A 26723-nucleotide genomic window follows, 5' to 3' on the forward strand; every position below is an offset into this window, starting at 1 on the left:
TGTTTCAGGATGTAGGGAGGCTTGAGGAGCAGGAAAGAGATTGGGGAGCAGCCGGATGGTGAAGTAGTCAGAATACACACAACATGTATTGATTAAGTTCACCATCTTATTTGGGCATAATTTGTGATACCCCCGAACAACTATATTTACATCAAAGATCACCGATCACAAATTATAACAGACATAATAATAAAATATATTGAAATATGGCTAGAATTACCAGAACGTGACTCAGAGACATGAAGTGAGCACGTGCTGTTGGGAAATATATGGTGCTGATAGACTTGCTGGACACGGGGTTGCCACAAACCTTCAATTTGTAAAAACTGCAGTATCTGCAAAGCACAGTAAAGTGAAGTACAGCAAGACAAGTATGCCTATACTTTTTTTAAGGAGGGAGTCTTTAATACTTTTATTAAGATTTTACCACAAATTCTACAGAAACTTAAAAATCCAGAAAGAATTATTACATGTAATTCCAAACTGATTACTGTTGCTTCAGTTTTGTTTTGCTTTTTAAATTTTTTTTTAACATCTGAATCACATTTGATAGTTGGCTGAACATTCTTTTAGCTATTCCACAGACAATAATTATCCTTACATTTATTCTAATCTTATATCTTTATGCAAACCATATGGCACATTTAGAATTTTGCAGGTTCTAATTAAAAGTGTCCATTCAAATTAAACAAGGTCATCAGAGAAACCATATTGAAATCCACAATAATATTTTAAGAAAAACTACACATAGATAGCAATATAACAGACCCATTGTCATTTAAATCTATGAAGTCTTCATATTTATTTGTAACACAAAATATCAGGAAACAAAGCACATCACTTGTTCATCTTTGAAATATGTAAAGAAAACTAAAATGTCAGGGATTCAAGTAGGTAGGCAAAGAAAGCAGCAACTGCTGAATTACGTGTGCCAAGTTACAAGTGTTCCTCAGCTCAAAATCGCTGAATTTGCACTCACTAAATGTGTCAACCTCTTCTCATGATAGGCTAGTGTAGTGGATGCTATCAGATCTACCATCTGCATCCCCTTTCAGTAAAGAAGGCTTCCACACCGTGTGCCAGGAGTGCCGCCAGTCTACAGCCTTTAGCTGTACCCTTTCTTGGGGTGCTGCTGCTGAAGATAGCTCCCTTATCCAAGGACATGTTTCCTTTCTGGGACAGCACAAATCCAATGACTGGTTCATGTGGAGTATAAAAACCCAACCCCTGGTTCTATGTGAGGACTACTGTGAAGGGCTATCCCAGCTTCAGAACTTCCCTTAAGATGGGCTGAAGCTTTTGTGTGACTGCATCACCCTCCATTTTCTTCTGTCCGTTCCTGTTCCCCCGCCTTTCTACCCACCGTTGGTGAGTCTAAGGGCACTCCCTATAAAATGCTGGCTCATTTATCTCCATCTCAGAGTGTGCTTCCTGGGAACCCACCTTATGACAATTCATTTAAAAATTGCGCTTAAAACCAAGTATGAAACAAAATAATTCACAAGAAAAAAATTTCAAAAAAAGTAGTTAAATGTTAATGTTGGAAATAATTTGGCTTCCAGATTTATGGGAATATATAACATAGTTCTGAACATATAACAGGTTTCTGTAAAATGACATTTTATTATTAATTAATTTCTAAGAATGAGTCTATTGGTGGTACTGAATTTCTTCTCTGAGGCTCTCCTGAGATTAAAGCAAAAAAAAAAAAAAAAGTTTAATAAAGAGAGATAAAACTGTGGTAAAGAAAAGATGTTTATTAAATGCAAGTAAAATTATGGGTAATTGAAAATAAGTGGAAAGACAATTAAAGTGGAAGCTTGTGCTCAGAAACCTGGACAAAATCCCATAGGCATTGTAACTGAAAAAGATAAAACACAGCAAAAGAGTGACAAATTATTTAGTTACACCAATCAAAATCAAGAAAAGATAGTTTTAAAAGGCAGAGCTTTAATGTGTTTTCTTAAAAATAATAATGGCAGATAAATTTCTGGTTAACTGAATCAATAAAAAACAGACATTTACTAGTAATGTGAGGTTATGTGGAAGACACAAAACATTAATACTCAGCCCCTATCATCAACAAACTTCAAATGTAATTTACAGAAATTTCCCAGAGACAAACCTTTTCTTTTTCTTTTTAAATTTTTAATTGTTGTGGGTACATAGTAGGTATGTATATATTTATAGGGTGCATGAGATGCTTTGGTACAGGCATGGGATGCATAATAATCACATCATAGAGAATGGGGTATACATCCTCTCAAGGATTTATCCTTTATGATACAAACATACTAATTGTACTCTTTTAGTTATTTAAAAACATACAACTACATTAACTGTACTTACCATGTTGTACTATCAAATACCAAACCTTTTTTATTATGTTTTTTTGCACCCATGAACAATCTCCACCTCTCTCACAACCCCCAGTACTCTTCTCAGCCTCTGGTAACCATCTTTCTACTCTCTATGTCCATGAGTTCAATTGTTTTGATATTTAGATTCCACAATTAAGTGAGAACACGTGATGTTTGTCCCTCTGTGCATGGCTTATTTCACTGAATGTAATGACTTCCAGTTCCATCCATGTTGTTGCAAATGACAGGATTTCATTCTTTTTTATGGCTGAATAGTACTCCATTGTGTGCATGTGCCACATTTTCTTTATACATTAATCTGTTGAGGGACACTTAGATTGTTTCCAAATTTGGGCTATTGTGAACAGTGCTGCAACCAACGTGAGAGTGCAAATATCTCTTCGATATACTGATGTCTCTTTTTTTGGGTATACACTCAGCAGAAGGACTGCTGGATCATATGGTAGCTCAATTTCTAGTTTTCTGAGGTACCTCCAAACTGTTTTCCATAGCGGTTTTACTAATTTACATTCCCAACCGACAGTGTACAAGAGTTCTCTTTTCTCCACATCTACACCAGCATTTGTTATTGCCTGTCTTTTGAATAAGAGCCATTTTCTCTGAGGTGAGATGATATCTCATAGTTTTGATTTGCATTTCTCTGATGATCAACAAGCTTTTTCTTAAAGAAGAAATTCAAAAATTCATAAACTCTGTATGCACTTTTAACTGAAGCTGTAATTTTTTTAACCAAGAGGAAAGTTGTATAAAGAAAAGATAATCTTGCTCAATTTCATCTAATTTTTAATTTATATTACAAGGTGAAAAATGTTCCATTTTTTGTTAGAATCACCTTTATTTTGATTTGCTACAAATGCTTAATAATTGTTTCATATATTTCACTCAGTATAAAAGAAAACTTTACCTGTAATTCTAATAAACTCTGAATAAAACACCTTCAAGATTCTCTCAAAAGTTTCTTTAAGCAAGAGTAATAACATTTGGTATAATACGTTAAGTATAAGTACAGAAATTACAGGATAAGGATATAAAAGATTTATTTTAAAATATATTATTTTGAGTATAAATTTTGACATTTGGTATCATTTTCTTTCCTTTAATAAAAATATATTAGAGATTTTTATAGTAGAGATTTTCAAATTTAATTGTTCAGAAATATATTTTGAGCCCAGAAAAATACTTTCTATTACTTTTAAAATCCTCACATCCAAATGTATCTCTAATATTCTCATGAATATTTTCACAGAAATTTAATACACATATTTCCCATTTAAATCATACATTATCAAAATGTCATCTCAAAAGTAATGTGCTGAATCTTTCTATTATCAACCTACGAAAGATTTCCTTTTGATTAAGAGCAACATACACATTTAAAAGCTACTGTTTATTTCCTCACACCAAACTCACAAAGTTCAGGACCGTAAACATACTTTCTTTTTTACATTAATGAGAGGAAAATGAATAATCTAGCAACTGGTCTCAAAAACATTTCTAAACATAGAAAGGAGGAAGCAAATGAGTTTTTAATACAGTGAATACAGTTCAGTAAGCTCATTAGCATCGTATCCAAACCTCTTAGAATACTGTATTAAAAATCCTGACAATCTCCCTAGGGGATAGAGATAAGAAGTCTTTTTTTATATATACTCATCCCCTGAAATATTAAGGGACAGCAAAAAGTGTTAATTTACTTTCCACCTCCCCTATTCCCACCTCTTCATAAGATGAAAGACAAAGGTGACTTCAGCTGATAAATACTTGGGTGATTCTAGCTCACTAAGATTATTCTTTTCTGATATTGTTGTAACACTTACTGATTCTAAAATTTGCTTAATATTTTCAAAAATGTCAGTGAATGAGTTCAATGAGAGAACAGGGAAGTGAAGAAGACCCAGATTACAGATTGAATCCCAGGATGAAATCCAAAGAAATTACTTTATTACCTGGAGGCCATTAGCTACTATTTTTTTACTATTAAGCAGACCCTATACACGTGCATTTTTGTTTTCAAAAGGAGAGAGAGGTGTGAATAACCTTGTCCAATCCATAATGAAAAACCTCAAATTCACTTAATGTATATATATCATTGTGTATCAGCATTAATATCCCTGTAAAGGGTGACACAGTACTCTTCTCCCCTAAACAAGTGATGACAGGTAGATATTATAGGTAGATAGATAGACAGATGGATCTCAAGATTTTAAAACTAGAGCTTACACAATCTTCTTAAGCTAAGGAAATTGGTTCCTACCCTGTTCTCAAGCTTACTTCAGGCATAAACATTTAAAATTATTATTATGATTATAAAGGTAACACATTACTATTGTTACAAGATGGAGACAACAGGAAATAATTTTTTCAAAAGGAAATCAGATATCCCAAAAAGTCACTATTGGGAGAGAATCTATGTTAACATTTTGGTGTATTTTTTTCTAGTCTTCATACAAAAGTCTAACAGTTTTTATATTTTCCCAAATTCTTTCCCCACTGAAGTCTGGTAAAATTCCCTTCAAGATGTTTAGGCTTTCAAAACCTGCAGCATTGCGACCACTTTGTGAGACAAATGGTTTCAAAATCCAGGGAAGGAGTGCCTAAATGGAGGTGAAGAGAGTAGATTAGATGAAGAAATGGGTGGAAAAACCCTTTTATACTTTCCAGACTCCTAGGGACATGGTAAGAAAAAATGCATTACTATTGCAATATACTATTCTACTTGCCACAATTTTAAGTTAGAAAAGATTCCAAATTAAAATAACTTTGTGCATAAACAAAATTCTAGAAGGCTTAGTTATTCTAAATGACTAATTCCTGGAGATGTTAAGATTGTCTTGGCATCGCTGTAGAATTTTCATAAACACAGGGACATTGACTGATTGCTTCCAAAGATACATCCCAATCACTCAGAATAGAATTCACAGACCACAAATAGTTCGTTTGACTAATATTCCTGAAGTCACTCAGCACACTACCATTTGCATATTGTAAAAGATTTAATGAAAAATTCATAGAGGACTTGATTACACTAATGACTTTGGTTATATTGGGCCTTTCTTTATAAACCTGGATAAAGTAATGTTAATAATACTAGCCTACTTTCGTGCCACACTTTATAACACTTTCAAATGCAGCCTGTTTTTTAAAATAAGTGCTACTGGAAGGAGAATTAGCAGATAAGATATTGGTAAATGAGGGAATTAGGATAATTTAATGCATTGGTTCAGATCTAAATTTTTTTTAGCATATTAGTGTTTTGCCCAACCAAGTGCCAGCAGCTAAATGTACACTACACAACTTTAGGACTATGTACAATGCCTCCCTTACTCCATATTCTTCCTCTCAACTTGGGTTAACCAAATCCATGCTCTTGGAAGCATATACCCATTGCACTTTGTATACTTTGACCTGCCTTCATAGCTCAAAAGCCTCAATCCTTCCTTACTCCCTTTTATCAAGCCAACTTCTCTCTTTCTTTCTCTCTCTCTCTCTCTCTCTCTCCTTTTTCTCTTAAGGCAAAGTTCTATATTCACTGCAGAATAGATTTATTAGGAATTTCATTTGTCTTTGAAATTGCAATAGTATTGTTATGAGTATAGTCATTTTAGATAGAGCTCAGGTTATAAAGTTGCATTTGTTTTCAGTATTATGCCCTTATTTTAAAAATTTCATTAATGATTTTTAGGGCTGTGAGGTTTTCTAGGAACTCGTATTACAGTAGAAATACTCATACATTGTGTTTTTTGTTCATCTTAACAAACTTATGAGGCTTATAATCTTACGAAAGAAGCTTCATCACTGTGACTGACAAAAAATGAATAAATAAACGTATGAAGTAGGCAGGGCTATTTCCTCCATTTCACAGATGAAGAAACAGGTTCAAAGAACTTAGATGTTCATCCATCAGCACATGGCAAGTAATGGTCAGAAAGAGTCTGGAGCCCTGGCCTACTGATTTGTGTTCTAATGCTCTTGATACAGTAACACACTCAACATTGTTAATAACTATCTGCATACATTGTTTTATTAATTATGATCTGCCTTATAATGTAGTTTCACAGATTAAAATTAGTATTTCAAAATTTGATGCTTATTTTGTTTAGGTGTTCAACACTCATCTGATTAGCTACTCTTACTTGTGACTCCCTTGAATGCCTTAGAACATAGTAGAAACCCTACCTTTTATCCTCCACTGCTCATTCCTATCTTGTCCAGGAAAAAAAAAAAAAAAAAAAAAAAAGCACAATACATCAGCTGCACTGCTGAGGGATTGAGGTCTTAAAAAGAATGCTCTAATTCACAAATAAAAATCCCATGATTGCACATTGGTCCTGGTGTTTCAGAAGACTAACGTTTGCTGGAAAGGTATTACAGGGCTTTCTACCCAAGAGAGGAGAAAACAGACCTGGCTAAACTGGGCATGTGAATAATCAGATCATCCCTAAATATGGCTACATAGGATGATTCATTATAGATTCACCCATGACTATGCAGTGCACTTTACTGAACACCTTTCACGTATGACACATTGTTAGGCACTCAAACACAAAAACGAACATAACACAACCCCTGCCCTCTGGCACAAAGGAAAAAAAGGCTGGTGAGAAGTCCTACTGGAAAGGCTTGGAAGTGGTTCTCAAAGTTAATGGTATCCAATTTACCTGGAGGGTTTACTAAAACCAATTGGTTAATTAAAACAAAAGGATTGTTGTTTTAATTCTAAGTTTCTGTTTTTTTAGGTCAAGAGTGGGGTCTGAGATTTTGCATTTGTAACATTCTTTTATGTGATGCTAAGACTGCTGGTTACTTAACCTTGTCAAGCTTTTATTATCTGTATAAATTGGACCTCAGTAATAGTGTCTAACCCATAAGATTGGTTTGAGGATTTAAAAAATTGATAGCAAAGAGCCTAGTACATAGTGAGGAGCCATTAAATGTTAGCTTCTAATACTATTTTCATTATTATTAAGGTGTTTTAGGAGGATCCTTTCAAATTCTCTCCTAATTAAAAATATTTGAAATTTCTTTACCAAAGACAAACTGATAAAAATTAAGTAAAATTCTGAGAGAGTTTACTTGTAGTAATACTAAGAATTAAACCAGCAATAACCTGTTCTTTCCTTATTCTGCTTTTGGTACGGTGGAGACCACTGGGCATCTAAGACGGGCTGATAAAGGTGAAAGTATTATCCTGAGGAGAAGATCAAAGCAACAACAAAAAAGAGCTTGAAGTGAAACAGTCAACTTAAAAATCCTCTGTCTGTCCTACATCCCCACTTAACACACACAAATTTCCATGCAGGAACCAGAACTCCATCTACACTTTGCCTGTCTCTGTTAAAGCCATTATTATTATAATAGCAGAATCATTAAAGAAGGAAATATTGGACTCCTTTTTTCAGTTGAAGGTCTGCTGTTTCAAAACTCAAGCTGCGTCCAGTTCTGTTAACATGACAAGCCTCCTGAACATTTCCTCAGCAGGACATGACATATGTTGAAAATAAGGTTATTGGATAAAAAATACAGAAAATAATGATTGATCTCCCATGGAAAACAGCTGCTTCTTGTTAGCAGTTAAACAAATGCTCTTTTGCTGGGTTTTGAATAATTTTTTTTTTTGAGACCCAGTCTCACTCTGTTGCCCCGACTGGAGTGCAGTGGCACGATCTCGGCTCACCACAACCTCCACCTCCCGGGTTCAAGTGATTCTCCTGCCTCAGCCTCCTAAGTAGCTGGGATTCCAGGCATCCACCACCACGCCTGGCTATTTTATTTTATTTTATTTTATTTTATTTTATTTTATTTATTTTATTTTATTTTATTTTATTTTATTTTGCATTTTTTAGTAGAGACGCGGTTTCTCCGTGTTGGCCAGGCTGGTCTCGACCTCCTCACCTCAGGAGATCCAGATTACAGGCCTGAGTCACCACACCTGGCCAGGTTTTGCAGAAATCTTAATGCTAAATACAGAGACATTCCCAAAAAAGGCATATATGGTCCAAAAAGAATACAGAAAATGCCTTTCCTTAACAAAATTTCTCTGAAACTTGAAGTACATAAAAATCTCTAAACAATTAATACCCAAGAAAGGTGAGGCCTGCCCTAGGCCAATGAAAAAAATATGAAGTGTTTATTAGAGATGGGTTCTTTACTACACATAGGACAATACAGAAAAAAACAAACAAACAAACAAATAAAAAAACTAAATCAAAATGACCTAAACATTAGATAGCAGAAGCAAACTAGTATAGTATCCATGTGATAGATTATTCTTTTGTGTGTTCCTTGCTAAAGATGTGATGCCCTATTAAAGTATACAAAGAATATGCTTTCATTGGGTTTGTGAATATCTCTTCTAAGTGTCAATTTTATTAATGATGCTCTAGGCTTTAAAAAAATCAAAGAAGTTACTACATGAAAAAGATACTTGCAAATGCATATTTACAGTAGCACAATTCACAATTGCAAAAATGTGGAACCAACCCAAATGCCCATCAATCAACGAGTGGATAAAGAAACTGTGGTATATATACATAGGATGAAATACTACTCGGCTATAAAAAGGAATGAATTAATGGCATCTGGAGAGACTTGGATGAGATTGGAGACGATTATTCTAAGTGAAGTAACTCAGGAATGGTAAACCAAACATTGTATGTTCTCACTCATAAGTGGGAGCTAAGTTATGAGGATGCAAAGGCATAAGAATGACAATGGACTTCGGGAACTCAGGGGGAAAGGATGGGAAAGGCGTGAGGGATAAAAGACTACAAATATGGTGCAGTGTACACTGCTCGGATGATGGGTGCACCAAAATCTCAAAAATCACCACTAAAGAACTTACTCATGTAACCAAACACTACCTGTTCCCCCAATAACCTATGGAAATTAAAACAATAATATTACGATCAATTAGGAATAGAAAGATTTAAAATGTGCCATTAAATAAAGTACCTAATATTTTAAGAAATCACTTTCTGTTTCAGTGAACACAAACTTACATAAAATGGAAGCATACTTTAATTCCTGGATGACATTTTAACCATTGTTCTTAGGGGGTTGGATTTTTTGCAGTCTCTTGATACAGAACTCACAAATGATGATCATCAACTGTATATTCTTCAGCACTTTAAAGATATTGCTCCATTTGTTTTCTAGATTCTACCATTAAAAAAAAAAAGTATGGCATTTTAGACATTCTGTCTTTTCAACCTTGCTGATTTTAGAATTTTTTCTTTATTCCTGATTTTCTGAGGTTTCACTAGAGGTGGTATGACTTGAATCTTAATTACCTCTACAACAGTTAAAGTTCACTTCTAATCTGAAAGTACATATCTTTCTCTAATTCTGAAAAAAACATTTTTAACTGTCCTCTCTCCAAACATTCCTTCTTTGCCATTTCTCCTGTTTCTGAGAATCCTAATTCCCATATACTGGAACCCCTCAATAGATCATCTGTGTAGCTTAACTCTTCTTCCATATTTTTTATCTCTATGTAATTTGGCTGTGTGCTATAAATGAAATCCTCAGCATTATCTTTTGCTAATTCTTTCTTAAGTTATATCAATACCTATATGCACAATTTTGACACTTTTATGTGATGCCTCCTCATTTTTGATTCACAGTTGCCAGTTTTTGTTTCATTAATCTTTTAATATTCCTTTTTCTGTCTTTTTGATGATTTTGACCATAGTTAATTACAAGCCATTTATTACTATTATTTGCTTGTTGATGAAACCAAATTCATCTTCTAATGTCGAGGGTTTCTTTTTTAAGCTTTTTTCCTGGGCATTGTTTTTTTTTGTTTTTTTGGTTTCATTTTTGTGTGTGTGCTTTTTTTTTTTTTTGAGACAGAGTTTCGCTCTTGTTGCCCAGGCTGGAGCGAAATGGCGTGATCTCCGTTCACTGCAACCTCCACCTCCAGGGTTCAAGCAATTCTCCTGCCTCAGCCTCCCAAGTAGCTGGGATTACAGGCATCCACCACCATGCTGGGATCATGGGTACCGCAACCACACCCAGCTAATTTTTGTATTTTTAATAGACACAGGGTCAGGCTGATGTCGAACTCCTGACCTCGGGTGATCCACCCTCCTCGGCCTCCCAAAGTGCTGGGATTACATGCATGAGCCACCCTGCCCAGCCGGCATTGAGTGTTTTTCTTTAGTTGGCAACTTCAATTTGCATGAAAGCATTTTTTTTCTCTGCTCTCTCTCTGAACTCATTCCTCCCTTCTATCAGTTTGGCAGCTGCCTGCATCTGGGCTGTCCAGGAGAGGTATTGCATGAGGGCATGCATTCCAGAAAATGGAACTAACACAGACTGTTTTGGAACAATCAGGTGGTTTGGCCTAGTTCTGAGTCCTTCTCGCCATCCAATGTATGTAAAATAGAACAAGCAGCTTAAGTCAGCCTTACTTTCCTAGCCCCTAATTCCCTGCAGTGAGTTCTGCCCTGGTACCCTGATGTTTTTGGTTGAACTGTGTCCTCCACAAACTTATACATTGAAGTTCTCACCTCAAGTATCCCAGAAGGTGACCTTATTTGGAAAAAGTGTCACTGCAGATCTAATTACTTAGAATTAGGTCATACGGAAGCAAAATGAGTTCCTAATCTAATAATTCTGGTGTCCTTCGAAAAAGAACACCATGTGAAGAGAAGGATACCCACACAGGGAGAAAGCCACATAATAATGAAGGCAGAGATTGGGGTGATGTTTCTGCAAGCCAACAATCGGCATTGATTGCCAGCACAACACCGGAAGCTAGGGAAGAGGCCTGGAACAGATCCTTCCATAGCACCTTCAGAAGGAGCGTGGCCCTTCTGGAACTTTGATCTCAGACTTCTATCCACCAGAATGATTAAACAATAAATTTTGGTTGTTTAAGCCTTTATTTTGGCAGCCCTAGCAAACTAACATATCTACCATATGTGGGGTTCTTTAAGTCTCTGTTAGGAGTTTTTGTGCCTCGACTCTTTCTAGAAATGGAGCCCAAAATATCCGAGACTTTAGCTAAGTCCGTCCACATCCACTTACAACTCAGTGTTTCTGTTGCTTTTTTGTAACATGAAAGAGTCTTCTTTTTATCTTAATTTTTTTAGTTTGGTTTTTTAAACCTAATTTTAAAAATATATTTTATTTACCACTAACATATCTCTGGACAGAATTAAAAGAGTTTAATATGGGAACTCACATTATAATAATTCCCCAGAATACCTATTTTCTAAATATTATATAAGAAACATATATTCTTTTACAAGTGTAAAAAAGATTTTAAGGAAAAAAGACACACTTAACAATGTATATTTTTATCCATGGTTTTAACAATATTTTACAGAGGAAAGAAAAAAATATGAAGAAAAGAGAAAATGAAGAAGCAACAACAATAACAACAACAACAAAAAATCATCAAAAAAGGAAGTCCATATTACTCTAAGAGGATAAGTCAGATTTATCTATACACAGATTCCAAGGAGCAGGAAAATTTTTTAAATCAATAAAAAATCGATTGTTATTTCTATTTTCCTTTGATTAATATTAATATTTTCGAATCCACTGTCCTAGATATAATGGTTCCCTTAATTCTTTCACTGACCAGCTTTCACCCATGTCTGTTTAGAGAAAAAAATTGCAACACTAAATCAGATCCCCCAAGAAATGCGTGTGGGTGGCATCAAGTTTCCTAGTAGGTCTTTTAGGAAGCTGGGTGGAAGGATACACTTTGCCGCCTGGAGACCAACATTCATATGCATTTGTGCTATTTTCTCTGACGAACAGCTTGCACTGTTAAAATAAACCGCTGATAAAACTTTTCAATGATTCCAGATTCAGAGTATCTGCAAACATCAGCCATGGCCAATAAACCAATCAAACAGCCTAAAAAATTGTAAACAGAGTTGAAGTCAGTTTGTAACATATATTTAAAAATATCCAACAAAGCTAGGATCTAGGTCATGCATATAAAAAATAGATAACAATTATATAAAGCAAGGACAATTGAATTATCTCCCATACAATTCTTATCACATTTTTATCATACACTTTTTAAAAGCATTTCTGGTGTATAAGCTAACACACTTTCAATGTAAATTCCTCATTGGAGAGGTTATAAATATCTTTGCACAAGATGTTTATGGAGTAGGTGTCATTGTAGAAAGAGTACTAGATTTGGAGTAAAAAACAAACTCTGGTGTCATAAGTTATTGATTATAAGAAAATTTTAATCTTTCTGAGTCCTCTTTTCCTCATAAGTAGAAGCAGGAATAGTATCACTTTCCTTACATGGTAGATTATGTCAATAATGAAGTGTTATTTAACAATTTATTTACATTACTAGAAAAACATGGGGAGAAAAATGACTGAAAAACAGAAAAAAAGTAAAATTCAGCAAAAACGAATTATCTCTTTGAAAAGTAAAGATACATCATGGCATCGTTATTTCAACTTGTGAAAGAATATATACGTGTCTAGTCATAATGTGCAGGCTGACTTAAGTGCGTGGCTTGGGCTCAGATACACTGGCCCTGATCTTTTTGCTTCATGTTTTGAATCAGTATGGTGGAGTCAGAAATTTGAAAAATATTTGGTTCACATAAAGGGCCTGATGATCCAAACCCACATAGGTTCAACTGAATTCCTATTTATGGATATATTAGTAGATAAAAAACCTTGGATTGTTCTTTTTTCACAGTGAATCATGTTCCTGGTGAGTAGATCTATTCAATAAATCAAATTATAGATGGGAAAATAGCCTTTGCACTATGAAAAAAGAAAGTCATGAACCTTTACTTCCATCAAGCTGAACAAGCCCAGTGAGACTTGCCCTCGTCTGATGGGCTGGAAAGCAGACTGTTCCTTGGGCAGAGTCAGAAACATTCAATTAGTCAATTTTTTTTTTTCTATGAGTCAGCAATGTGTTGGGCCTTAGGTAGTATACAGATGTATGGGAAGGACGCTGTACTCAAGGAATGTTGAATCTAATAAGACAAATGTGTGAACCCCTAACTATAATAAAAATAAGATTGAGTTTTGTGTAGATTTTATGTGAGTGTGCCGTGAGTAATGGAAAGAGAAATGAAAGGAAGCAGGCCGAGCGTGGTGGCTCATGCCTGTAATCCCAGTACTTTGGGAGGCTGAGGCGGGCGGATCACCTGAGGTTGGGAGTTTGAGACCAGCCTGACCAACATGGAGAAACCCGTGTCTACTAATTAGTCAGGCGTGGTGGTCCAGCTACTTGGGAGGCTGAGGCAGGAGAATTGCTTGAACCCTGGAGGTGGAGGTTGCAGTGAATGGAGATCAGGCTATTTCACTCCAGCCTGGGCAACAAGAGTGAAACTCTGTCTCAAAAAAAAAAAAAAAAAAAAAAGGAAAGAAACAAAAAAAAAGAAAGAAAGAAATGAAAGGAAGCAAATGTTGAGGCACTAGGAGTGTCAGAAGAGTAGGCATTTTCCATACATTTTCCCATTCAATGTAACCTTCCCAATAGTTCCACAAAGTAGAGATACCACCCACATATTAGCTATGGTCAATTTGTCCTCAGGAAATCTAGAGAAGATTAGCTTCAATAGTCCTTTTGCCATTAGTTGACAGGGACAGTGGATAATTGGGAAATTATATCCTCATTTGTGGGAAGCTGAGAATTCCTGCTACAGGGCAGACAGAATGTTATGAATGTCCTTGCTGCACTGATGTTTTCATTTATCATAAGTGATAAATCAGAAATATTTGTTTTATGGAATGTAATAATTTTTTCTGTTACAATATTTATAACTATAAAATTTTAATTATTTAAGCACCTCCCTTATCCCCCCTTTATTCGCCAAAGCATCCTAGTTTAGGCAATCAGTGTAACTGAAGCAGTGTCCTTGTCTGGGGTAAATTTCCAAAGTTTGTTGTCTCAACCCAAGGGAATCAAGGACATGGACACATGAGAAATGGGTTTAGGAGCGGAGGTTTAATAGTCAAAAGAAAAAGAAAGGAGAATAGCTTTCTCTCCTGGGAGAGAGAAGGGCACCTGAATGGGGCTTCCGGCCCCAAGGAAGAGTACACAGGATTTTATAGACAGGCTTGAGGAGGCAGTGTCAGATTTACATAGGGTCCAAAGATTGTTTGGACCAGGTTTGATGTTTACATAGCATGCAAGGAAGCTGGCCACCCTACCCTAATCTTTTATTATGCAAATGAAATCTCTACTTGGCCAGCTGTCATGTTGCCTGCTCCTTACTGTGCACGTGGTTGACAAGGAAAGGGGATGATGGAGCCGCCATGTTGGACATGCCTAGTCCCAGGTAGCCTTTCCTATTGGCACATCTGCCAGCATTCAAGCAAGCTTCTACTTTGCTTGTCTATGTCTGCAGATTTATTTTACAGACTGCTTTTTGTTATAAAACAAATGATTTGGGGGCTGCTTTTTATTAGAAGAAAAACCTTACTGAGGACTTCCTTACCTTCACTATCTGCCTAAATAATTTCTTAACTCCTATATCATTAAAATTATTCTATTCTGTGATCCTGGCATAAGTGCACCTGTGCAACAGTGTACAGGGATACTACTTGAAGCATTGCAACTGTCCTTCAAGTTCCACCCAGCCATGAGAGCCAGAATTTTCTCTAGCGATAGTTGACTAAAGTAGGGAATTGCCGACTAGTTCTCCAAACCTCAGCGAAGATAAGAACAGACTTCAATTTTTAGCCAGCCCAAGAAACTCCAAGCAGCTGCCTAAGCAGACTTAGCCTGTCATCTTATCAACCTCACTGTAAAAAGCAGGATTTTACACCATGAAATCTCTAAAATTATTTTTTATTATTATATTTCATATTATTTACTTTCCAGAAAGAAAGAAAATAAGAATATTTCCTGAACCAAATTTTGAGAAACATTAATCAACAATGTTTTATTTATAAATTTCTTCATATAAAATGTTATAAAATCTATATATAGTTATATATGTATACTTAGTAACACCCTTAATAAATTGACTTCATTATAAAGAGAAAGCTCACATTAAGTCAGGATATTCCTAGAAAAGTTGGGTTATGTCACCAGTTACTTAAAAAGAAATAATAATAACAATGCTTGGGAATAAGTGTTTCCAAATTATAAATCAGGTGATAGATCCTCCTAAATAATTCTAAATTACTTTTCTCTAGCTTTAGAAAAAGAATAACAACCTATATATAAAGATAAATCCCCAAATTGTCTAATGCCTCATTAGCCTGAAAAGGAATGTTTTGACTCCCTTATATTTAAAATAGCAAACTATAATTAGCATGAACTGAGCAACAATTTTTTTAAAAAGACATTGTGGGCTTAATCATAGAGGATATCATCACTATAACAAGCAGGAATGAGCCGTGCATAAAGCATAATTTGAAAAGTCCAGGTCCTACTTGGCATATGAACATATCATATAAGCCAGTGCTTGAAAAATAACAGTTGCAATAACAGCCTGGGAGTAATATCCAAAAAAGGAAACAGATATATCAAAGTGAAAAAACAGATCCTGTAATTATTACTTTACTTGGTGAGGCAAGGTAGCTCATTGCTTTTTGAGTAAAGTAAGTAATTCTTCCAAGAAGACTATAGGGAAAACTGTCCCTTACTGAATTTTACCCAGGAGCCCAGGAAGTTAGTTTATCTCATTTTGTCCCCCTTGTCTAATGAAGGATTAGATAATCATTAGGGATAAAACAGGACAGCCAATGGAAGGAGACAGACAGATAATTTCAAATAGGATATGTTTCTTACTTTAACCTACCTCTGGCCTAATAGTCTTTGGAAACTTAAAATAATTTTAGAGAAATCATAATGAACGAATACATTTAGGAGTTAGACATGTGATTTGGTATAATAAAAATGAACAAGAATATATTATTAATGTTAATTTCAGTTCTGTAATTCCAAGTCCTAATACTTGATCCAAAATGGCTTTCATGACTTAAATTATATACTAGAAACTAAGAATGTTGCCAAATTTAATGCCAATCTGGTGTTATATGTTTAAGCTACATAACAAAGAATGAATATTAACTAATATCCCACTAATATGTTTAGTAGAGAAGGATGACTAGTAGCAAGCATGTGAAGTCTTTTTGTGTATATTTTTAAAAAAATTACTATGAATGCTGGTGGTCTAGTTACCATAGCCTGGGTTTCTTTCACCATAGCTAATAATAAAATATTCTTGCATGTTTTAAATTTAACAAGTTTATATTTTATCCAATTTTTCCCTTTGAATATTTTTACTGGATGTAAAATAATGTTAAAATTTGAGGAAGCACACAGTGCTATTTTGAAAATATTTTGTTTTTATTATAAATGTATTCCATGTTCAAGGTAAGAAAAAAGCATAAACAGTGCAGATAAAAAACAATTGAAAATAAAAAAGTCTCTCCCTTTTAATGACCCTCTCATATTTTCCCAGACCCAGAGATTATAATACTATTAATAACTTCCTATGAATTTATCCAGGTATCTTAAAATACCAGTTCTAACACACACATACATGCAAGGTTTAATATAGTGTAGACAATTTTTCATCTGTACATAAGCAACTATTTTATTATTTTTGATCATTAGCTTATGTTTAAATTTGTTAACATTTTTTATTAAGGCATGAAAGTCTAGGTAAGTAAACAGCTTTGTAAATAGGTCTGGGACACAACGGATATCCTCCCTGATAAGCCAATGAAAAAAAGACAATGACGTATCTAAGAAAATCACAGGTGATGATTTTGCTAATTGTCTTTTCTGTGAACATTACGTAGGCCAGAGGCTCTGGCTTTTCTATTTTATAGAATACAGTCATTTGAGGAAACACTATTAAGCAAGGTGTCATTCGTAAAACATTTGTGTTTTAACAAGACGAGGGGTATTTTTATTTTTATCAACTTCTCTCATACAGAATCAATTAGAAACATTGGCATTTTCAATGAACTTCATATTTGAGGAAATGAATACAAGCCCATACTTTGAAAATAGAACAAAATGCAATTTTATTTGTTAAATTACTTGAAATAGCAATCTAACTGGATTTTTGAGTAATTGAGCTTCCTTTCTCTTCAGCTACTAGTCTTTTAATATTAAACAGCCCCGCTAACATTTTGCAGATAATCATGCCTAAAGTAGTGCTTAAAATTGGGCTGTTAATGAGAGTGCTGGCAGATCTGAGGTTCTTGCAAAATCTATTATAGATTGTTTTAAAACTTTATTAAGGGTATATCAGATGGGTCCATAAAATACAGGGATGTTTCAATACAGAATGCGACTTTTACTAGTCCTCTCATGAAAAACGGCATCAGTTTGATTCGAGATGGCAATAAAAAATATATAGCCTGTTTTAGGGAGCTCCATTTTCCCAGATCTTGAGATTTGTGATTAGTAGGCAAATAATTTATATCACATAGCAGGTAAGGTAATGGACAAAGTAAGATTTACCATGCCAAAACTTTCCATAGAAAGTCAAATCCATACAACCTGGCTGATGTGGCATTCCTCCTGGTATTTCCTTTAAGTGCATTCAAGGATTACATATGTGCATTTTTGATGCTCAGTATTAGGAATGAGATGATCCATTTATATATAATAGTTATAGTAGGTTATAGTTACATAATTATATTATATTTATAGATAATAGTTATAATAGGTTAATAGTTATGTCTGCTCAAAACTACCAGAAAATGTTTGCAAGTTCCACACCTTCTTTAAGACATCTTAAGAAAAAGAAGTTAATGACATAATTTAGAACATGTTCAATTTTCTTAACTTTCTGGGTTTCTTTTTTAACAAAATAATTGCAATATCCTGTATGTTATGACAAAGATTCCTATGATTTTAGGTTTATAAGCCAGGCATATGCTTCTGCCTTTCATAACACTTACTCCCCCATCCCATTCCCACCTAAAAATACATTCCTTTTTCAAAAACAATTACTGTTTTGTTTTGTTTTAGGAACTGTTGTTTATTTTTCATCAACCTTATTTCCATCTGGTTTAAAAGTCTGTAGAAAAACACCTTAAGATACTCAGTGGCAAAAAAACATAATAGAGGAGCAAGATGGCCGAATTGGAACAGCTCCAGCCTCCAGCTCCCAGCGCCAGCGACACAGAAGATGGGTGATTTCTGCATTTTCAACTGAGGTACTGGGTTCATCTCACTGGGGAGTGCCAGATAATCAGTGCTGGTCAGCTGGTGCAGCCCGACCAGGGAGAGCTGAAGCAGGGCAAGGCATCACCTCACCTGGGAAGTGCAAGGTGGAAGGGAATTCCTTTACCTAGCCAAGGGAAACTGAGACAACACCTGGAAAATCAGGTAACTCCCACCCTAATACTGCGCTTTACCAAGGATCTTAGCAAAAGGCACACCTGGAGATTATATCCCACACCTAGCCCGCAGGGTCCCACACCCACGGAGGAGCATTGCTAGCACAGCAGTCTGTGATCTAACTGCAAGGCGGCAGCCAGGCTGGGGGAGAAGCACCCGCCATTGCTGAGACTTAAGTAGGTAAACAAGGCCTCCAGGAAGCTCGAACTGGGTGGAGCCCACCGCAGCTCTAGGAGGCCTGCCTCTCTCTGTAGACTCCACCTCCGGGTGGAGTCTGACAGCTGTCTCACAGCTTTGAAGAGAGTAGTGGATCTCCCAGCATGGACGTTGAGAACTGAGAACCGACAGACTGCCTGCTCAAGTGGGTCCCTGAACCCTGAGTAGCCTAACTGGGAGACATCCCCCACTAGGTGCAGACCAATACCTCACACCTCACACGGCAGGGTACACCCCTGAGATGAAGCTTCCAGAGAAAGAATCAGACAGCAGCACTCGCTGTTCAGCAATATTCTATCTTCTGCAGCATCTGCTGCTGATACCCAGGCAAACAGGGTCTGGAGTGGACCTCAAGCAATCTCCAACAGACCTACAGCTGAGGGTCCTAACTATTAGAAGGAAAACTAACAAACAGAAAGGACACCCACACCAAAACCCCATCAATATGTCACCAGCATCAAAGACCAAAGGCAGATAAAACCACAAAGATGGGGAAAAAGCAGGGCAGAAAAGCTGAAAATTCAGAAAATCAGAGCTCATCTCCCCCTCCAAAGGAACGCAGCTCATCACCAGCAACGGATAAAAGCTGGACGGAGAATGACTTTGATGAGTTGAGAGGAGAAGGCTTCAGTCGATCAAATTTCTCAGAGCTAAAGGAGGAACTACGTACCCAGCGCAAAGAAACTAAAAATCTTGAAAAAAGAATGGAAGAATGGATAACTAGAATAATCAATGCAGAGAAGGTCATAAACGAACCGACAGAGATAAAAACCATGACATGAGAAATATGTGACAAATGCACAAGCTTCAGTAACCGACTCGATCAACTGGAAGAAAGAGTATCAATGATTGAAGGTCAAATGAATGAAATGAAGCGAGAAGTCTAGAGAAAAAAAAAGGAAAAAGAAACGAACAGAGTCTCCAAGAAATATGGGATTATGTGAAAAGACCAAATCTACGTCTGATTGGTGTGCCTGAAAGTGAGGGGCAAAATGGAACCAAGTTGGAAAACACTCTGCAGGATATCATCCAGGAGAACTTCCCCAACCTAGTAAGGCAGGCCAACATTCAAATTCAGGAAATACAGAGAATACAACAAAGATACTCCTCGAGAAGAGCAACTCCAAGGCACATAATTGTCAGATTCACCAAAGTTGAAATGAAGGAAAAAATGTTAAGGGCAGCCATAGAGAAACGTCGGGTTACCCACAAAGGGAAGCCCATCAGACTAACAGCAGATCTCTCAGCAGAAACTCTACAAGTCAGAAGAGAGTGGGGACCAATATTCAACTTTCTTAAAGAAAAGAATTTTCAACCCAGAATTTCATATCCAGCCAAACTAAGTTTCATCAGTGAAGGAGAAATAAAATCCTTTACAGACAAGCAAATGCTTAGAGATTTTGTCACCACCAGGCCTGCCCTACAAGAGATCCTGAAGGAAGCACTAAACATGGAAAGGAACAACCAGTACCAGCCATTGAAAAAACATGCCAAAGTATAAAGACCATTGATGCTAGGAAGAAACTGCATCAACTAACCAGCAAAATAACCAGCTAATATCACAATGACAGGATCAAGTTCACACATAACAATATTAACCTTAAATGTAAATGGACTAAATGGTCCAATTAAAAGACACAGACTGGCAAATTGGATAAAGAGTCAAGACCCATCAGTTTGCTGTATTCAGGAGACCCATCTCACATGCAGAGACACACATAGGCTCAAAATAAAGGGATGGAGGAAGATCTACCAAGCAAATGAAGAACAAGAAAAAGCAAGGGTTGCAATCCTAGTCTCTGATAAAACAGACTTTAAATCATCAAAGATGAAAAGAGACAAAGAAGGACATTACATAGTGTTAACGGGATCAGTTAAACAGGAAGAGCTAACTATCCTAAATATATATGCGCCCAACACAGGAGCACCCAGATTCTTAAAGCAAGTCCTAAGAGACTTACAAAGAGACTTAGACTCCCATACAATAATAATGGGAGACTTCAACACCCCACTGTCAACATTAGACAGATCAAAGAGACAGCAAGTTAACAAGGATATCCAGGAATTGAACTCAACTCTTCACCAAGTGGACCTAATAGACATCTACAGAACTCTCCACCCCAAATCAACAGAATATACATTCTTCTCAGCACCACATCGCACCTATTCCAAAATTGACCACATAGTTGGAAGTAAAGCACTCCTCAGCAAATGTAAAAGAACAGAAATTATAACAAACTGCCTCTGTCTCTCAGACCACAGCACAATCAAACTAGAACTCAGGACTAAGAAAATCAATCAAAACTGCTCAACTACATGGAAAGTAAACAACCTGCTCCAGAATGACTACTTGGTACATAACAAAAAGAAGGCAGAAATAAAGATGTTCTTTGAAACCAATGAGAACAAAGATACAACATACCAGAATCTCTGGGACACATCTAAAGCAGTGTGTAGAGGGAAATTTATAGCATTAAATGCCCACAAGAGAAAGCTGGAAAGATCTAAAATTGACACTCTAACATCACAATTAAAAGAACTAGAGAAGCAAGAACAAACACATTCAAAAGCTAGCAGAAGGCAATATCTTAGAAATAAGATCAGAGCAGAACTGAAGGAGATAGAGACATAAAAAACCCTCCAAAAAATCAATGAATCCAGGAGCTGGTTTTTTGAAAAGATCAACAAAATTGATAGACCACTAGCAAGACAATAAAGAAGAAAAGAGAGAAGAATCAAATAGATGCAATAAAGAATGATAAAGGGGATATCACCACCGACCCCACAGAAATACAAACTACCATCAGAGAATACTATAAACACCTCTATGTAAATAAACTGGAAAACCTATAAGAAATGTACAATTTCCTGGAAACTTACACTCTCCGAAGACTAAACCAGGAAGAAGTTGAATCCCTGAATAGACCAATAGCAGGCTCTGAAATTGAGGCAATAATTAATAGCCTACCAACCAAAAAAAGTCCAGGACCAGATGGATTCACAGTCGAATTCTACCGTAGGTACAAGGAGGAGCTGGTACCATTCCTTCTGAAACTATTCCAATCAATAGAAAAAGAGGGAATCCTTCTTAACTCATTTTATGAGGCCAACATCATCCTGATACCAAAGCCTGGCACAAAAAAAGAGAATTTTAGACCAATATCCCTGATGAACATCGATGCAAAAATCCTCAATAAAATACTGGCAAACTGAATCCAGCAGCACATCAAAAAGCTTATCCATCATGATCAAGTGGGCTTCATCCTGGGATGCAAGGCTGGTTCAACATACACAAATCAATAAACGTAATCCAGCATATAAACAGAACCAAAGACAAAAACCACATGATCATCTCAATAGATGCAGAAAAGGCCTTTGACAAAATTCAACAGCCCTTCATGCTAAAAACTCTCAATAAATTCGGTATTGATGGAACGTATCTCAAAATCATAAGAGCTATTTATGACAAACCCACAGCCAATATCATACTGAATGGGCAAAAACTGGCAGTATTTCCTTCCAAAACTGGCACAAGACAGGGATGCCCTCTTTCACCACTCCTATTCAACATAGTGTTGGAAGTTCTGGCTAGGGCAATCAGGCAAGAGAAAGAACTGAAGGAGATAGAGACAGTTAGGGAAAGTATTCAGTTAGGGAAAGAATAAGTCAAATTGTCCCTGTTTGCAGATGACATGATTGTATATTTAGAAAACCCCATCATCTCAGCCCAAAATCTCCTTAAGCTGAGAAGCAGCTTCAGCAAAGTCTCAGGATACAAAATCAATGTGCAAAAATCACAAGCATTCTTATACACCAGTAACAGACAAACAGAGAGCCAAATCATGAATGAACTTCCATTCACAATTGCTTCAAAGAGAATAAAATACCTAGGAATCCAACTTACAAGGGATGTAAAGGACCTCTTCCAGGAGAACTACAAACCACTGCTCAGTGAAATAAAAGAGGACACAAACAAATGGAAGAACATTCCATGCTCATGGATAGGAATAATCAATATCGTGAAAGTGGCTATACTGTCCAAGGTAATTTATAGATTCATTGCCATTCCCATCAACCTACCAATGACTTTCTTCACAGAATTGGAAAAAACTGCTTTAAAGTTCATATGGAACCAAAACAGAGCCCGCATTGCCAAGACAATCCTAAGTCAAAAGAACAAAGCTGGAGGCATCACGCTACCTGACTTCAAACTATACTACAAGGCTACAGTAACCAAAACAGCATGGTACTGGTACCAAAACAGAGATATAGACCAATGGAACAGAACAGAGCCTTCAGAAATTATACCACACATGTACAGCCATCTGATCTTTGACAAACCTGAGAAAAACAAGAAATGGGGAAAGGATTCCCTATTTAATAAATGGTGCTGGGAAAATTGGCTAGCCATAAGTAGAAAGCTGAAACTGGATCCTATCCTTACTCCTTATATGAAAATTAATTCAAGATGGATTAGCGACTTAAATGTTAGACCTAAAACCATAAAAACCCTAGAAGAAAACCTAGGTAATACCATTTAGGACATAGGCATGGGCAAGGATTTCATGTGTAAAACACCAAAAGCAACGGCAACAAAAGCCAAAATTGACAAATGGGATCTAATTAAACTAAAGAGCTTCTGCACAGCAAAAGAAACTACCATCAGAGTGAACAGGCAACCTAGAGAATGGGAGAAAATTTTTGCAATCTACTCATCTGACAAAGGGCTAATATCCAGAACTTACAAAGAACTCAAACAAATTTATGAGAGAAAAGCAAACAACCCCATCAAAAAGTGGGCAAAGGATATGAACAAACATTTCTCAAAAGAAGACATGCATACAGCCAAAAGATACATGAAAAAATGCTCATCATCACTGGCCATCAGAGAAATGCAAATCATAACCACAATGAGATACCATCTCACACCAGTTAAAATGGCGATCATTAAAAAGTCAGGAAACAACAGGTGCTGGAGAGGATGTGGAGAAATAGGAACACTTTTACACTGTTGGTGAGATTGTAAACTGGTTCAACCATTGTGGAAAACAGTATGGCGATTCCTCAAGGATGCAGAACTAGAAATGCCATATGACCCAGCCATCCCATTACTGGGTATACACCCAAAGGATTATAAATCATGCTGCTATAAAGACACATGCACACGTATGTTTATTGCAGCACTATTCACAATAGCAAAGTCTTGGAATCAACCCAAATGTCCATCAGTGGCAGACTGGATTAAGAAAATGTGGCACATATACACCATGGAATACTATGCAGCCATAAAAAAGGATGAATTTGTGTCCTTTGTAGGCACATGGATGCAGCTGGAAACCATCATTCTCAGCAAACTACTGCAAGAACAGAAAACCAAACACTGCATGTTCTCACTCATAGGTGGGAATGATCAGTGAGATCACTTGGACTCTGGAAGGGGAACGTCACACACCGGGGCCTATTATGGGGAGGGGGGAGTGGGGAGGGATGGCATTGGGAGTTATACCTGATGTAAATGACGAGTTGATGGGTGCAGCACACCAACATGGCACAATTATACATATGTAACAAACCTGCGTGTTGTGCACATGTGCCCTAGAACTTAAAGTATAATTAAAAAAACAAAAAATACAACTTTGGTTAAAAAAAAAAAAAAAAAAAGATACTCAGTGGTTGTTTCTACTCATTCAGTGGCCGGAGCAGTGGCAGCTGCAGACCAGTTCTCCGTGGTAGGCTGTGTTATGGTCTTCGGTAGGGAACTGCTGAATAGGCACAGAAGGCATCTGCATGTCTTCAAACCAGACTGCAACCGCAGGTTAAGGAGCAGTAAACTCAGCAGCTGGAGCAGTCCTTTCACCCTGAAATTCCTCCTTGGTTACAGCTTTCTCAGAAACAGACTGCCCTTCCTTTTTAGTGTCTTTGCAACAGTAGAAATCAGACATGACCTCCCATGGATGTTCACAGTAGATGGTGCCACACATGCACAGAACTTCCAGGCCAGCACCCACCACATCAGACCCATTCAATGAGTTCCCTAGTTGTTGCATGGATGGCAATGTCCAAACAGTGCAGAGGAGAATCTGTGTTACACAGAGCAATGGTAGGTATGCTAACGTAACATGCCTCTGTGAGGAGCTGGTGGTCAGTCCTGGGATCAGTAATCACCAGAAGACATGATTCCCAGAAGGCTGCCTGGATCTGGATAGTAAAGGTTCCAGGAATAGAGCCACCAGCAATAGGAGTGGCTCCATTGGCAGCAGCAAACTTCGCCAAAGCCCACTGGCCAGTATTCCCTGAGGACATGACACTGACATCTGCTGTTAATGGCAACAATGGCACAAGTTGCCAGCAGAAGCTTCTCCCAGGTCTTCTTCAGATTTATGGTATAGATGCCATCACTTTTCTTTTTGGAAAGGTACTGTTGCATTTGAAAGTCAGGTTGGTGCCATCTAAGTGAGTTTCTGCTGCAAGGAATTTGAGGACATCCTCCATTTGCAGGATGTTAAGGGCTCTGGACATTGTGAAAGTTTCCCTTTAATTACAGTGGGAATCCAGAACAATACAGTATGGGCCTTCCTCTGGGTAGCAAGGAAAGCTACTATTATCTTCTGAAGCAGAATATCATAGCTGTTTTAGGTCTATTTTTAAGAATGCATAAACTTAAACTTGGGAACTCAGGCATTAGAGATTAATTATGCTTGCTGGGCACAGTGGCTCACGCCTGTAATCCTAGCACTTCAGGAGGCAGAGGTGGGTGGATCGTTTGAACTTAGGAATCTGGACCAGACTGAGCAACATGTGAAAACCCCACCTCTACCAAAAATACAAACAATTAGCTGGGTGTACTGGCGGGCAGCTGTGGTCCCAGCTACTCTGGAGGCAGAGGTGGGAGGATCCCGTGAGAGAGAGAGAGAGAGAGAGAGAGAGAGAGAAGAAATTAATCATGTTTTCCAGGAGTCTCCTGAGAGAATATTTCAATCATGTCTACAGACTAATTTTTAAATTAAAATTTAATATAAAATTTGTATTGTGCAGAATTCTGAGAATACTTCCTTAATATTTCAGAAGTGAAATACTTCATTAAAACCTTACCAAACCCCTTCTCTTCCAATGGCTTTACTCTGATCTATCTTGTGCCCATTCATCCTTTCACATACCATTCAGTATAAATCTACTACATGCCAGGTCTTGTACAAGGCAGCAGTCAGGGCTACTACACAATTAAGGAATGATCCTCACCTTCAAGACATCTATACTCTGATGAGAAAGACAGACAATTTAACAGATAAATATAATACACCATCTGAAGTTCTAATAGTAACTTTGTTCAGAGAATTCTGGGATCACAGAGAAATAAAAGGATTAAACGTTGACTATATACTAGAGAAAATGAAGTCCAGAAAAGTTCAGAGAGAAGATGGTTGTGAGCTAGTTATATTCCCTTCATCCCTGTCTCCCCACCTCCAACCTGCCATTAAGCCTCTCTCCCATCATTCTATCCCTTCCCCTTTTAAATGATACAATGTGATTGTTAAGGAGCTTTCCCATAGTAAATTTCTCTACTGCGTGATCACATTTATTTTAAATAGGAGTTGGGGAATACTATGCTTCCTAATAGTCGAAGTCATAATCAGGTTATTAATGACTTCAGAAGGAGAAATTACATTTCTACCTACCCTAAACTTTAAGATCTGCCCTAATATCTTCTGCTTTTTCTGTAGTAAGATATATTTTGAAGATCACTCTTCTGATTAAGTGTTATTCCCTTGGCTAGGTTCCAGGTTCAATGGGATTTAGGAACACATTAACAT

The 26723-nt window shown here is 36.8% G+C and overlaps 1 protein-coding gene and 1 pseudogene across 5 annotated transcripts in view; both read right to left on the reverse strand.

The window, feature by feature from the left end:
- LOC103221287 (EGF-like and EMI domain-containing protein 1) overlaps positions 1–26723 on the reverse strand; it is a 476806-nt gene that overhangs the window by 24054 nt on the left and 426029 nt on the right. The gene's annotated exons all lie outside the window — the stretch shown is intronic.
- Positions 12133–25431, reverse strand: LOC119620717 (small ribosomal subunit protein uS2 pseudogene; annotated as a pseudogene).

Source organism: Chlorocebus sabaeus, chromosome 15 (assembly GCF_047675955.1).
Source record: "Chlorocebus sabaeus isolate Y175 chromosome 15, mChlSab1.0.hap1, whole genome shotgun sequence".
Classification (NCBI taxonomy): domain Eukaryota; kingdom Metazoa; phylum Chordata; class Mammalia; order Primates; family Cercopithecidae; genus Chlorocebus; species Chlorocebus sabaeus.